Genomic DNA, 15,154 nt, shown 5'->3' with positions numbered 1-15,154 from the left:
AACTACACAGTTATCTGGCGGTCGTAACTCACTACTTTTGACTGAACAGATTAAGGCCCGTATTCACAAACGGAACTTACCCTTAACTTATGACTTAAGTAGCCGGTCGATGCTTAACGCGTTTCATGGACAAATCTTGTACTTAAAGTAAACTTTAATCGACACTTGAGTGCCGGAAAATAAAGGCCCGTATTCACAAACGGAACTTACCCTTAACTTATGACTTTAAGTACCCGGTCGATGCTTAACGCGTTTCATAGACAAATCTTGTACTTACAGTAAACCTTAATGGACACTTGAGTGCCGGAAAGTAAAGTACGGTCATTGCCAACCTTAAGTGCGACTTTCGCTACTCTTGCCTAGCAAGCAAGATGGCCGCCTGCTACGGCAGCCTCGACGACTTTGACGATCTCGCCGGACGTGTGCGCAATATTACGGAGGATGAGGCATACCGATACGTGTGGCCATTACGGCCACGGCTTAAGGATCGACAGAATCCCACGGAAGTATGGAACGACGCGGAATTCTCGTGGCGGTACCACTTTTCCAAGCAAGCGGTGCTACGGCTGTTGGAAATGTTGCCACTGATCCCCAAAGACAACGAACGCGGTCACCCTGTGCCGCCGCTGCTCCAGCTTCTAATCGCGCTGCGATTCTACGGCGCCGGAACATTTCAGGTTGCCACCGGGAACCTCGCTAATGTTTCCCAAGCAACTGTGTCTCGAATCATTGCACGAATATCAAGAATGACTGCCGAAACTTTGTTCCCGCAGCTCGTGAAGTTGCCAAATGCTAATGATTTGGCATCCGTAATGGAGGAGTTCTACACCATCGCACGGTTTCCTGGTGTGAGCGGGTGCATTGACTGCACTCATGTACCCATCACAAGTCCCGGAGGAGATGACGCGGAGGTTTTTCGCTGTCGAAAGGCTGCGATGGCGCGAAGCGGACTCACGGAGCACGGCGCGTTCTTCGGAAAAGTTTGTTTTCCTTTTTTTTCCATCGTCCGCGTGGGTTGAAAACGCAACGCACACACACTCTCTACGCAAGAACACCGGAAGTTTTCAGCAGCAAAACAAAAAAAAAAGTCGGGACGGTGACACACAGAACCGCAGTGGCTACGAGAACCAACGTGAACTTGTGGCCAGACGAGTTTGAGTAAGGCGTTAAAACCAAACCGTTCTTTGTACTTTACTCATAAGAATGCGAGAGCAAGCACTGCAACAGTTATATCCACATTCCTCTGCTGCAAAAATCTTTTTTTTTTTTTTGCGATGGAACCTATCGTGCACGTAAAATATTTACGTATCCTCGACACCAGACGACATACTTGACTCGAAAAGCGTTACTTTCGAAAGTGATACTTAAGTGTCGTTTTTGAAGTACTCGCCTAAAACTTTCCTAAAACTTGTACTTTTCCCGCACTTCTTGACCCCCTACTTAAGTTCTGTTTCTGAATACGGGCCTAAGAAGCGATGAAGATACCCGCGTCACCAAATTCAAACTTCGACTAGCAAGAAAGCACAAACTGTGAGGGGGGCGTATTTCAACAGGTGAACTTTACGAGTGCGCCTTTCTGCACATTTCAAGACGTGCATTGCATTGCGAGTGATAGTAGCGTCAACGCCCCCTGTACGATGGGCGCTGAAAAGAAATGCATTTATTAATAATAATAAAATTAAACTTGTAGTTTCTTAACTTGTAACGAATATACAAAATTGACTAGGAATTTTATTTTCGTTGAATGAATCTAACTGTGTCTCGTTTGAATTAAAAAACGCGTTTTTATTTCCCAATGTTTGTTCCCTGCAAACATAGTCGCGCTTCAATCGCTTTTCCCATAACCCCCCATACTGATGTCGGTGACAATCTGTACTGAACCGCTTTTCGCCCGAAGCTTCGCGACCTATTTGAATCGACCTTGCACAATATCTCAGTTTAAGCGATCATAGTTTGGTCTCGATTACGATTGGCGAAAAACGAAAGAGTGTCAAGTTTAATTCGTTCCTGTGGAAGTTCAATGAAAAACTGCTGCAAGATGAAGTGTTTGTCACGAGAGCCAAGGAGTATCTTTCAAATGTCCTGCATACGGAAGCCAACAGTTTCATATCAGTGTGGGAGCAGTTTAAATGCGACATTAAAATTGCTGCCATCGATAGAGCATGTGTATTGCGTCACAAGGACAGGCAACAAGAGAAACAGTTACACAGTGAGCTGGTGTATATGTTAGAGGTAGAACATGAAGTGCCTTGCGCGTTTAAAAAAGAAATGAGAGGTGAAAGCAAAACTCGAGTTGATCGACAAATATAAGTACCGCGGCGTAGTGATAAGGGCGCGCACTGAAAAGTTGTGGCTGGGCGAAACGCCCACTAAGCGTGTGCGTAGTGAAGAGAAGAAACATGCTTCAAATAAGGAGATAAATGAAATTCGATATCGCAACAAAATTACGCGACAGTGAAGAGATAAAACGTGCATTTGTTGAATTTTATGCCGAACTTCTAGGAGGAAGAATTTATAACCCGGAGTACTTCAAAGCCCACTTTCTGGCCCTTATGCCAAGGTTAGAGGACACGGTTAGAGAATCAATAGAATCTGAAATTACCGTGGCCGAAATTGAAGCGGCAATCGATGACTTGGGTAATGGCAAGTCACCTGGGCCAGGTGGACTGGGTGCTGCCATATACAAATTTTTTAAGGCAGAAATGGCAGTGGCTTTATACCGAGTGATCGCTGAATGCTATGAAAAAAAGCCAGCGCCTCTCTCGTTCAGGACAGCGCACGTAGTAATGATCCCCAAAACTGACGATCCTGCAAAATTACTTTCAGTTGAGTCCTACCGTCCCATTAGTTTGACTAATACAGATTATAAAATATGCATGAAGGTGTTATCTAGAAGGCTCTAAAACGTCATTAAGTCCCTTGTTGGCCCGCATCAAACCTGTGGCATTAAAGGTAGAAAAATTTTTACAAACACACGCATAGCACGAAGTATTTTGGAATGTTGTGACGCAGTGCACGATCACGTGGGTATGATTCAGCTAGACACACATAAAGCATTCGACAAAGTTCTACATGAAGTTCTGTTTTTATTGCTGGAGCACGTAAATGCTGGATCTGTAATTACTGAAGGTGTTAAAGTGGTGTATCACGATTGTACTGCCAAATTAGTGATTAACGAAGAGTTAAGTATGTCAATTCCTATGTGGCCGAGCGTGAAACAAGGATGTGCGTTGTCCCCTCTACTTCTTGCGATATACTTGGAGCCTTTTTGTTTACGTTTGTGTTCAACACCATGCATTCGAGGCTACACGTTTTCGAGCAGTGAAATAAGGTCTTAGCCTACGCGGACGACATAGCCGTATTTTGCACTGATGCAAGAAGCGTGCAGGAAGTTGTCAGTGTTGCTAAGGCGTTCTGCACAGCAACTGGTAGCGCGATCAGTTGGCCGAAATGCCTTGGATTTTGGCATGGCAACTGGCAGAGCACACCCGTGGTGTACTGTAATATGAATTGGACCGACTCCCCCGGAAAGTACCTCGGTGCCCCGCTATATAACTACCGCAATGCTGAGGAATATTGGTCTGAGGAAAATCGACGCGTCAAAAGTGCTACCGATAAATGGGGTGGCCACAACTTTTCAATCTTTGCAAGAGCTTCCGTTTGTAATATTTTTTTTAATTGCAAAAGTCTTCTACGTGTTGCAAGTGATGACCATGGCAAGAACTTCGGTTCAGAAAATACACAGAGTGTTTGCGACCTTTATTTGGGGATCGCAATGGGAGCGCACAAGCCGGTGCAATTTGTTTCATAAGGTGAAAAATGGTGGGCTAGGGCTCTCACACCTATTTTTCAAGCAGCTGGTGAGCAGATTCTTCTTTGTGCGGGACCAACCTGATGTGTTTTTGAGAACTGTGATCCAAGCACGATTGCAGGATTATCTATCTGACTTTGTCGTGTCATTTGTTTCTTTGGGAGCTGGACCGCTCAGTCCTTATTTGCGTGAAGTGGTTACTTCTGTACGCCTGCTCAAGGCAAGGTTTTCATATGAATACTTGTGTGATGTCACGAAAAAGCGTTTGTATTCTGATATTCTCGATGTATTTTTACCATTACCGGTTTACCGAGCTGCCTACAGGCTAGGTCCTGAGCGCGATGTGCTAAAGCGTGTTAAAAAAGGCCAGTGAGACCCTCTGTTAAAACGTTCTTTGTAAAGCCATGGTTACAAAGTACAGGTCTTTTCGTACCTTGGTCGGTAAACTGCTTAATCTGTAATCAGCCGGAAACAATAGAGCATGTTTTTCTTGACTGCCATGACGCCGTATCTCTGTGGGACGTCCTACAAAGAACACTTAAAAAAGAGTTGCCGATAAGCCCTTTTGGAATCCGGTTTCTTCCACGTGCAGAAACAGGGGAAGTGCCGAGTGATATGCTAATGCTGATTTGCATGCATAGCGTGTGGAAGACGAGAATGGTTATCAGGCATGGTCATACATAGGCTCACTCAGCAAGACACTATTTTGTTGAGAGTATTATATGCACACGGGACTTGTTCAGAGCACTATGTGAACCCCCGGAATGGCTACCGGTAATAGACCAATTGGCTTCTGTGAAGCCCTTCTAAACGCTTTACACTGGCTGTGCTGTGGCTGGTGTTTTTAGCATATGTACATGTCCTGTATTTGATCTTTTTGTTTTCATTTGTGAAAAGGCAATAAAGATAAAAAAAAGAGCCGTGGTTGCTCAGTGGCTATGGTGTTGGACTGCAGCACGAGGTCGCGGGATCGAATCCTGGCCACGGCGGCCGCATTTCGATGGGGGCAAAATGCGAAAACACCCGTGTACTTAGATTTAGGTGCACGTTAAAGAACCCCAGGTGGTCGTAATTTCCGGAGTCCCCCACTACGGCGCGCCTCATAATCAGAGAGTGGTTTTGGCACGTAAAACCCCATAATTTCTTTAGCACGCTCGCATTTGCATAACATTGCGCGTGGCCGCATATTGCAAGCCCTGCTTGCGGGGTGCAACTGCGACAACATGAGCGTCGTATATACGCCTATAGAAATGACGGGAAGTTGCGCTTCATTGGCAAGCTCAAGGCCACTGAAATAAGCCATAAATGCGCATGTTATGTAAAAGGCATGCGTAGGACAGCTGTATTATTTGGTCGCTCGCACTCCTGCGGCGCTCTTATATAGGTATAAGGATTCCTTTCGCGTTTCATTCTTTTCGACTTTCCTCACCAGCTCGATGGGTCACCGTAGGGAGCAGCGTCGGAGCCGATGAAGAAACGCGAAGGGATCGCGAGAAGAAGCTTGCATGTTCCCAATGCCCGTAGACGGTGGTGCCACGCGGCGATCAAGGAGCGAAACGCTTCGAGGAGGATGAGCAGACGACAACGCGGTATGGCCACGTTTTCACGTGGCTGGTGCGGGCGGTACCAACCGCTGCCGTGCAGGCACAGGCTTTTGTTCACCTCTTTCGCTCGTACGATGGTCGACAACAAGAAGCGCATGTGCTGCGTTTCCCAGTGCTTAAACCGAATTTCCCTCGACGAGTCTTTTTTCACTGCCACACATTACTTACCGGTGTACGGAGCGCCCAGCCCGGGCAATATGCTGGTGAGCTCATCACAAACATTCGCGACGTGGTCTTGGGAGGCACGGCTTTCCGAGCTGGAACTGGGAAAACAACTGGCGACCCTGGACCAGGCCCTACGAGCCGCCGCGGCCAGTGGGGCTCTATGAGAGGGCTCCACCCGAGATTAACGGCACGGAGTTCCTTCCTACATTAAAGTTTATTCTTCTTCTTGCTTCCGGCAAAATGCGCCGAGAAACAATTATTGGTGAGGCTGTGGATAGGCACGTTTGTGACCCCACCGAGAAAGGGGATTGTGTGTAATTACGAAAATTGGCAGCGGGCACTTCCTTTAAGAACAAAAAATCGCGAACTGGACAGAGAATATAAAGAGGCACTCGTGGCATATGGGCTATGTCTATAGGCTTCCTTCAGTTTTTTTTCTCTCTCTCTCTTTAATTTTCTGCGCACCGGTTGCATAGGGTTTTCGGCAGCCATATTAAGCAAATAATTTTTTTCGTGATATGATTATTAGGCTTTTATATGTTACCAAATCATAAACGCGTTCAAGTTCACGCGGCATATGAAACGCTGCATAAATTAAGCTTAAGCTTTTCGTAGTAACATTTCAAAAAGTCGAAGCAATATGTCAAAGGCGCGCAGGAATATGTCTTACTATAATACACAGTCTAGTACATTTATTACTGTTCGCATCGCACGTGCATTGCATTACATTTGTCCGAGGGGAAATGTGCAAAAATGAAGTATGTTAAATATTGATAGTTCAGATAATTAAATCCAGGTGCGCAGATTTTTGGGCTAGTTGGTTCGTTGCAATAATTGAAGTGATAGCGCTGGATTGACAAGAAAGACGACAGGACGTGCGCTCCTCCTGTTGTCTTTCTTGTCCGTGTCAATCCAGTGCTATCACTTCAACAGATAACGAAGGCTATTGCGAACATAGGCGAATTGTTTTCCTTACCTACCTATGTAATGTTCATGAAGGCGAGCATATTTACGTGTTTAAACTTAAAGGGACACTAAAGGTTAATATGAAGTCAAGTTAAAGTGATAAAGCAATGCTCTAGAACGTCTAAGGCGTCAATATAATCGCGAACAGAGCTTTAGTAACCGAGAAATTGAGGTAAATGCATGACACGATTTGAGACCCCCTAGCGTCATTCCGGTACTAGCCCGATTGCTCGCGGCGAAGCAACCTTGTTGTGTCGCTTGTGGTTGGGAGTGGCGTTCACGAACGCATACTCCTACCGTATGGGAATGGCCGAGAGCCCGATGTGCGACTCCTGTGGGTGCGAGGAGACCATCGAGCACCTATTGTGTACCTGCCCTCGCTACGATGTCCAACGCTTCTCTCTGCGGGCAACTTTACGCAGACTAGACTCGAGACCGTTCACCGAGTCAAAGATACTCGGACCGTGGCCACACCCGTCACTGGCTCGAAAAACGATTCGTGCACTAGTGCGGTACTTGAAGTGCACGGGCTTAAGAGACCGCTTATAGTGTCATTGTGTACGGTGTCCCTCCCACACCTACTCAATTCCTACTCTCCCTTTTTTCCTCTTTCTATTCCCCTTTCCCCCTCCCCCAGTGTAGGGTAGCAAACCGGATGCTGTTCTGGTTGACCTCCCTGCCTTTCCTACCCTTGCTTTCTCTCTCTAGCCCGATTACTAAAGCACTCCTCCTCATAATTTATGTCACTAGTACTCAACTACTCGTATTAAAAAGATCATTTCATTAGGTTATAAGACGGAAGAAAATGCTACTTGTCTACTTCTATTCAATTCTTTAAAAAAAAATGTTTCGACGTTACCCTTGAGTAGAATAGGTGATCGAAAGGTTTCGTTTTCGCTCGACTCTGCGCGCTCGACTTTGCGCCGCGCGCGCTTTGGAGTTTCAGTTGTTTCTTTATCGCGTCGTGCTGCGGTTGTCCTGCTGGCTCGCGAAACTTGCATTTGGAACAAGCAGCGAGAATGCCACGTCCATGTGATGTCGTGGGATGGGCGAACGGTCCGCGGAACTTGGCCAAGGGCAGTTGCAGCGGCGAATCCAACGTTACTTATCATTGTATGCCCACGAGTGAACCTCTCCGTTCGAAGTGGTTAAGTGCCGTACCTCTGTCACAGCGCGTTGGCAAAGAGCCTAAAAATCGCATAGTGTGCTCGCTGCACTTTCGTCCAGAGGACTACGAGTTCAACGCCGAATTACTGAAGTCGTGTGGAGTGCCTTTCAAAGTGCTTTCCCGTAGCGCTGTTCCGTCGGTCTTGCCTGCATTCTCCGAAGCGCAAGAACCACTGCAGGTCGAACACGGGGCGGTGAGTGCGGCATTTGGTTTTCACGAAGGAAAAGCTACAAATGTGCGAATATGTACAGCCATGGCATACAGTTGGCGTCGTAGTAGTACGCAACGATGCCGGCAGCGCGAGCCCTCAGCAGCAGGTCACGTTCATCAGTGCTTAAATCGCTGAAGTCGAGCACAGCATCACGAGCCAATGTGTCGTTGTCAGGGTCGTCCATTGCAACGAGCGTCGAAGTTGGCGTCATAAAATAAAGAATCAGCTTATCGTCGCGTGCTTTCCCTTCCGCTAGCCACCATTGTTCCACTTTCGCGCTGCTGTCGGCTCTGTCTTGGCTCTGTTTCTGACTGCGCGTTTGCGTTTTGCGCAGAAAAGCCGTAGCGCCGTCTGCGGGGGCCGTTTTACTCACCGACGGCGCAACGTCACTATGGGACCACGACGTCACCACTCCTCAATCGGATAGCGGGCGATTTGAACTGCACTATAGAGGTACGCGGACGCTTCAGAACGCATTTTCTCTTAAAATAAGTATCTTCTTCGCATGAAACAAGCGTTTCGAGGTTTCTGAGATGGTATATTAACAGTCCACGTTGACTTAATTAACAGTCCACGTTGGCTTTAACTTAGCTCCGGAGGCGAGATTTTGTCAAGTGTGGGAGTAGTCGAGTAAGGGTAGACTACCCAGATCACTTTCATAATCGGCTGACGCGAAGGTCTCCGTTGTAAAGTAAATATGGCATTGTGTGGCGTCCTTTATAGCTATTGGCACAGAAACCGACCGGTTATTAAATATCTGTGCTCCGCACACTTCGGCCCCGCTTCTTGTTTACTGGCGACGGCTGCTTGCAAGCAGGCGTTTAACCACCATTGCCTCCTTGTGGCATATTCAACATGGTCGTTTCAGATCGCTCTGGAAGTGATACGGTATAATGTAGTGCACGTTAGCCTTAATTTAAAGCTGTTTTGGGAAAATAAGCGCGTCTAAGAAGGATAGTCGGTCTGAACTATCGCCGTTGCATAGAACCAGCTTCAGCTCTCAGTAAATTTACCTTGGTGGTCTGTCACCGAAGGCCGCATACAACGTTCGGGGCTTCCCTGGAGCTATCCAAAACCGACCACTCGAACGCAGCGTACGTAATACGACATTCATTACTGGATGGCAATTTTGCCGGCCAATATTCATAACAGTGAGAGACATTAGAATATAGTGCGATATTCTCCAATAAAACCATTGTCAAATGGCCATTAGCTTTTAAAGCTTTGCCTATGTGGGACCGAATCGCTTTCTAGAAGCCAGGAAGAAGCGTCCTGCCGTGGAAGCCAGTATTCGCAACGCTACAAAACGCGATGCAGAACACGAACACGATGAGCAAAACGAGAACAAGGTGAAAGTATATGCGAGCCAACGTTTCGACAAGTGGACTTGTCCTTTTCAAGGCTCATTGTCTTGAATTTCTATCTCCCGCATTCGCCCTGTTTTTCCAGAACACTGACAGTTAGATGAGCGATGCCATAGGACACAAGACTTGGGTGGTGGGAGACGAACGGTTCTTTGCGCGTACTTGTAAATAAAACAAGGCTGCCCGCATAGGTGCACGCATAAGACTTTTTTGCACAGTAGTTGAGTGAAGCGTTTCAAGAAAGCTTCGCTTAATATAGTTTCCAACAAGTGCTTTAGATCTGACGCCTTTCTTTTTTTTATTGATAACTTTAGCGCACAAAGCTGCAATTGCGAAATTGAACCCTGTGGAGCTCGCTGAATAGGAATTTTGAGAATGGCACCAGCAGTATCGAGATATATCGTCCGCCAAATCAGTGACGGACTTTCTCCCGTATATCTTTGTACGCTGTATATAGACCGAGAAAGGAATGCCTTTGTGAGAAAACCAAGTAAAGCTCTCATGAATTTGCCGAGTACATGTTCGGGGAAAGGTATATACCTCGAAACTATATAGTACAGATGTCATAATTTCTACTGAGTGGATATGTATGTCTTGAGCATTCACCGGCTTCCGTATATTACGTAATAGCTAAAGATCAGTTACAGAATTTCCGTTATTAATCTTAACGCCGATTATCCCGCAAATTCCGGTGTCGCCAGCGCCGTGCACATCTGTGGCCAGCGATAATTGTCATTTCGTCTCGAATATATGCCTGTTCTTGACACTCGGCAGATGGTGCACGTATCTAGTCGCTGAGGCAACCGGTATGCTATGCGGAGGCATGCGACGATCGTGCGGTAAGTGCGAGATGAACAGGAGCTCGTTATATAATAGCAGCCGTCGAGGCAGATATGTCGATTTCTCCTTGCGTCTTTGCATTTATCTCAGGCTATACGAGCGACAAAGGTAGTCTTTTGTTATACCTGATGTATCACGCGCCGCTCAGATGGCAAAATCTGGCGACGAATGAGCTTCTTACTCCGGTTGCGTATAATACAGAGATGGCATCTGACTGTCACCGCTTTGCCGGTTGCTTCCGGATGGCAGGCGATCGATCTGGGCCGGAATATATATATATATATATATATATATATATATATATATATATAGCGTAAATGATTCTATTCCTGCAGTCATATTCTCTCTTTTCGCGCAAGATGGCCCGCGCGGCGCTTCGCTTATACGTTATCGCTATATAGAATGTCAGGCTGTCGTGCGCTGTGGTTGATGAGCAAGGAATATGATTCAGCGAAAGGAACCGCTAAATTGTGCCGACCTTCGCAGCTAACTTTTGTCGTAATATATTGTAGGTCAGCGTCTGTTGCGCTTCCGTTGCTGGTATACAACGGACAGAGCCTTGCGCCAAACTTTTTGTTTCCCTAAACGCACTTCGTTACACTCCGAAAAATCAGTCGCGAAAGCGGTTGCGATGGTGAAAAGTGACTATATAGTTAGATTGAACATATTATCGCCGTATACTGCCCAGTAGTCTACCCATTGGCTTTTCGGCTAATTAATGCTTTAATCTCGAATAGCATTCTGGTCGGATCAATCTGTTGCATATACGTAGTTGGGCTAAATGAATGTTCCCTGATCCTCACTAATGACGAATTCGGCAAATTGCATCGATGGGCACTGGGGCGACCATTATTAGATCAAACGGTGCATTAATTAGGGTGCCGAATTCTCCATAAATTTATGCGGGCAGTTGCCGACGGATAGTTTCCCTATACAAGTAACCAATCAGGGCGCTGTATATAGACCTGGCGATAGGGGACATCTATCCTTACGCGGTTTCTGCTTTCTTTTTTATTCGTTTTCTCTTTTCGTTTTTCCTTTTATTCTTTCTTTTTGTGTTGTTTCTGCGTTAAAACTATAGCTGCGAATAGCACTAAAGATTTGTGGTAGAAACATGCTGCCGAAACGGATGTACGTACAGCTAGCACACATACAAGGTGTCCCAGCTCTCTCTCTCTCTCTCTCTCTCTCTCTCTCTCTATATATATATATATATATATATATATATATATATATATTCTAACTTTAGCCAAACTTTAAAAATATGCAAGTGCAACGCGTAGCTGGACAGAACCAAGGTAATGTTGTTTGCTGTCGCTTGGAGATACTCAGATGCTCCTTTTCATTCCGCTGAAGTATATAACTAGTCTTAATTAATTAATTCATCAATCAACTTGACAAATATAATTAGATTACAAGTGCCTATGAGAAAATTGTAGAGTAACATGAAAAGCTCTCAATACAGCTTTCTGTTGCTCGATACGTGCCACATAAGTATTTTCCGGGCGCGAAAGAAGCCCGCGAATACACGCAATGTGCCTCGAGCGGCCAGTCAAAGAGCAGCAGTTACTTTTAGATAAACCATATCTATATGAATGTGAAGATTTAGGCTGGAAACTCTACAACGGAACCTTGTTAACGTCACATCGCATTGCCGTGGGAGGAATTTGCTCCTGTTCCACGAAAATCTTATACGTCCGAAATCATCAAAATATAGATGATTCATTATAATTTAGAAATAAAAGGTGTTTAAAACTAATTCCTGTTATAGAAGAGAAATGGGGAACAACATTTAAGACCGGACCATTTAGTGATTGCGAAACGAGTGAGTCAGCAGATTCATTTAAACAGATTCCACTATGTCCGGGTACTCAGACAAAGCGGACTTAGACAAACTGTGCGGGACAAGTGTCGAAAATCTATTCAGTAGATGCATGTGACCGATTATTAGAAGTTAAATGTGTACAGGCCGAAAGCGCACCTGTAACAATTGTTACTGTAGATTTTCGTGTATCCAGTTTTCTCATGGCTAGGATAATTGCCAGAAATTCTGCAAGAAATATGGGGTGCAAACAGCGAGACGTAGAGCAGAAGACCAGTTAAAGGGCCCTTGAAACATTTCGGACAAATTTTGTATAGACGCGTAGGGTGCAGCTTAAGTACAACATTCGCACCGCAATTTAAGTGAAGCGGTACGTATTAATGGAGCTACAAGCGATTAGAAGTTACCCTCCTCCCTAGCCATGTTTTTCCTCCTCAACTCGTTCGCCGAGCGAGCGGGGCTAAGCTCCGCCTTCACTGGTTCTGCATGACGATGCGACGTCACACCGTCCACTTCCGGTTGTTTTGGAGCCCGCCCCCGCCCGCGCGAGACCTCTCCGCTAGCCGCTTGGCCGTCGACCCCAAGCGAGAGCTATTGAAGCAGCGTGCGTTGCAAGCATTCTGTCGTAGCGCCGAACGTGTCTGGTATTCCGGTAACCACAGGCAAGCTGGTCATTTCGGCGAATGACTGAAGGCATTAACTCAAGCTGATGAAGGAACTTTAGCGTAGACGTACGTGAGCGGCCTGATCGGTCGCACGGTCCACACACTTGTTGGTGCAGCGCTTAACCAGCCAAACAAAGCGCTAATATTGCTCTAACCAAGTGTTAAACATTTTAAACATTTATAAAAACAACGTGTTGATGATTACACTCCTGCGAAAAATACACACCAGCAGCAAAGAAGAATACACTTCGTTGCTGCTACTGTGTATGGTTGAGCTCTGTGCCACCAGGTGGCTGCACCATGCAGACCATTCACATTTTCCCTTCTGCTCATCTCATGGCTTATCCCGTTACGGCACAGTCAAGCGGCCAGACCCTGTCCTCTTGCGCTTGCGTTTGCCCTAATACCGGACTCGCGAAATGCTATTGCGTTAGTAATTTTCAAGTGTAAAGTGACGGCCACAAACGCGCAAATCCTGGCGCCGATCGGATACCGGCAGTCCGATGCGCAGCAGCCAGTTCGCTCGTACGCTGCCTTGCAGAGGGACACGATGTCGCAGCTTGACATATTGCCAGTCGCTACGTTTGCAGTCCACAAGGCAACAAAGTCGAATCATAGTGTTCGCGAAAAGACTGAGACCGACTCTGACCGCGGAGCTCTCGTCGAAATGGAGTACGTTGTCGCACAAGCAGACGACACTTGCTGTGTGCCGGAAGTGCTTAAGTGTACTGAAAAATTGTTCTTGTGCATTGGCAGTGCGGACGTTCTTCGCATTGGCTCCGTAGATTCCGACCCTCACGGACTATCTCGACCCACCGGGCCGCCAACGTTTGGGTTGGATCTGAGAGAGCTCACCAGCTGGATGACCCGGACGCCGATTTCAAGACGGTAGGACCATTTTTTGGCAAATTACCGGACTTTGGCAGGAAACGCTCGCCGCTAAGCCTACCAAGGTTTAGCATGACTACGGGCGTTTGCGGGCAGCCAGGCCCGCGCAGCGACAGCGATGCAGCCTGGACCCGACTCCCGCTCCACGAAATATCCGAATTTTGAGCCATCGACGAGTAGACTAGGCCAGAATTTGCTAGAAGCACAAGAGATGGACGACGACCACAACGGTGCCTCCGACTCCGAGAATTCGGCGGACGGGGAGATCGCGGACTCCGCCATGCAGGAGCAGCAAGACACTCACAAAGAAGAAGAAGCAAATTGGGAATTGGTTATGACCAAACGCCAAAATAATCGACAGAAGAAGAACGGACGGAACGCCGCCAGCGCCAGGAATTCCTCGACCCTGCCTTCGACAGCTGGCGCGCCACCTTCGGGCACGCTGAAAAAAGACGGAAAAGGAGCGCAGCGGCAGTCTAGGCAGAGGCTGCCCCCGCTCCCCAGAGACGATTTCAAGATTATTTTGCGACCGAAGGGACTCGTAGTCAAGTCGCTCCAGCAATTTCAAGTGGCCCGGGCCGTAGCCGCGGCATGCAGCAACAAGTTCGAGGGAAGAGACCTGATCACGAGGCTCCGCACAGGATCCAACATAATAATCGTGAGCACGCCGAACGAGGAGGCCGCCCAGCTCGCGAGGCGCATCACTAGCCTCACGCTCGAGGGACGCTCATATGACGTGAACGCTTACGTGGCCGCACCGGGAAACACCCGGCGTGGCGTGATACACGGGAGTGGACCCCGGAGCGACACCGGAGGAACTGAAAACCGACTTGTGGACGCGTACACAGGGTGTCACCATCCACAGCGCCCGAAGACTAGGCAAGACCAAGACGGCCGTCATCACCTTTGACGGACCCATCACACCGAAACACGTCATCTACTGCGGAGCCGAGTACGAGTGCTACCCGTACCGGCTCACAAGACAAATCTGCTACGTTGCCTGCCAACAAGGTCACCGCTTCGACGTCTGCCCCACACCGGACGCCAAGGCTTGCAAACAGTGCGGGATTCTGAACCCGCCAAAGGATCAATAGTGTACCCCGAGATGCCTGATCTGCGGAGGCAACCACGCTACCGGATCGAGGGAGTGCCAAGACCGACTAAAGAAAGCCAGGGACCTGCGAGGCAAGGCCAACGGCGGCAACAACGGCGGTGGACGCGAGAGCAGACGTCGCAGCCGGGACGACCACGGCAAGAAGCCGAGGTGGTTCAGCTCGGAGGGGGAGACTTCGCGGAGCCGTTCGAGATCCCGGGCGTCGCGGAGCCGTTCACGGAGCCGTTCACGGAGCCGGTCACGGTCCTTCCCGCCCCTGCCGCCCCTGGCCATTAAGGGAGGGAGCCAGCTGCAGCAGCAGCAGCAGCAGAAGGAGAAGACGAAGAAGGAGCCTACCCGAAAGAGCGGCGGCATCAAGGTGAGCTGGGGAGCCGAAAACGCTTCGTTTGCTTCGCACTCGGGTGGGGTAGCTAACAAAAAGAACAACACAAACAGCAAACGTGAACAGCCTAGACAGGAGGACGCGGAGAAAATAGCTCTGAGACGCGAATTAGAGCTATCACGCGCTAGGCAGAAAGAGCTAGAACGCCAAATAG

The 15,154-nt window shown here is 47.7% G+C and overlaps 1 protein-coding gene across 3 annotated transcripts in view; it reads left to right on the top strand.

Annotated features, from left to right (window-relative positions):
• LOC139052787 (glycerophosphocholine phosphodiesterase GPCPD1-like) overlaps window positions 1-15,154 on the top strand; it is a 277,931-nt gene that overhangs the window by 111,778 nt on the left and 150,999 nt on the right. The window contains exon 3 of one of the 3 annotated variants that reach the window (XM_070529871.1): window positions 8,260-8,378. The exons of the other annotated variants lie outside the window; for them this stretch is intronic. The gene's annotated coding sequence lies outside the window, so the exon portion shown is untranslated. The remainder of the gene's footprint in view (window positions 1-8,259; window positions 8,379-15,154) is intronic. 3 annotated transcript variants of the gene reach the window in all.

Source organism: Dermacentor albipictus, unplaced genomic scaffold, assembly GCF_038994185.2.
Source record: "Dermacentor albipictus isolate Rhodes 1998 colony unplaced genomic scaffold, USDA_Dalb.pri_finalv2 scaffold_34, whole genome shotgun sequence".
Classification (NCBI taxonomy): domain Eukaryota; kingdom Metazoa; phylum Arthropoda; class Arachnida; order Ixodida; family Ixodidae; genus Dermacentor; species Dermacentor albipictus.
Note: the sequence above shows the minus strand (reverse complement) of the source record. Positions and strands in the feature narration are given on the sequence as shown.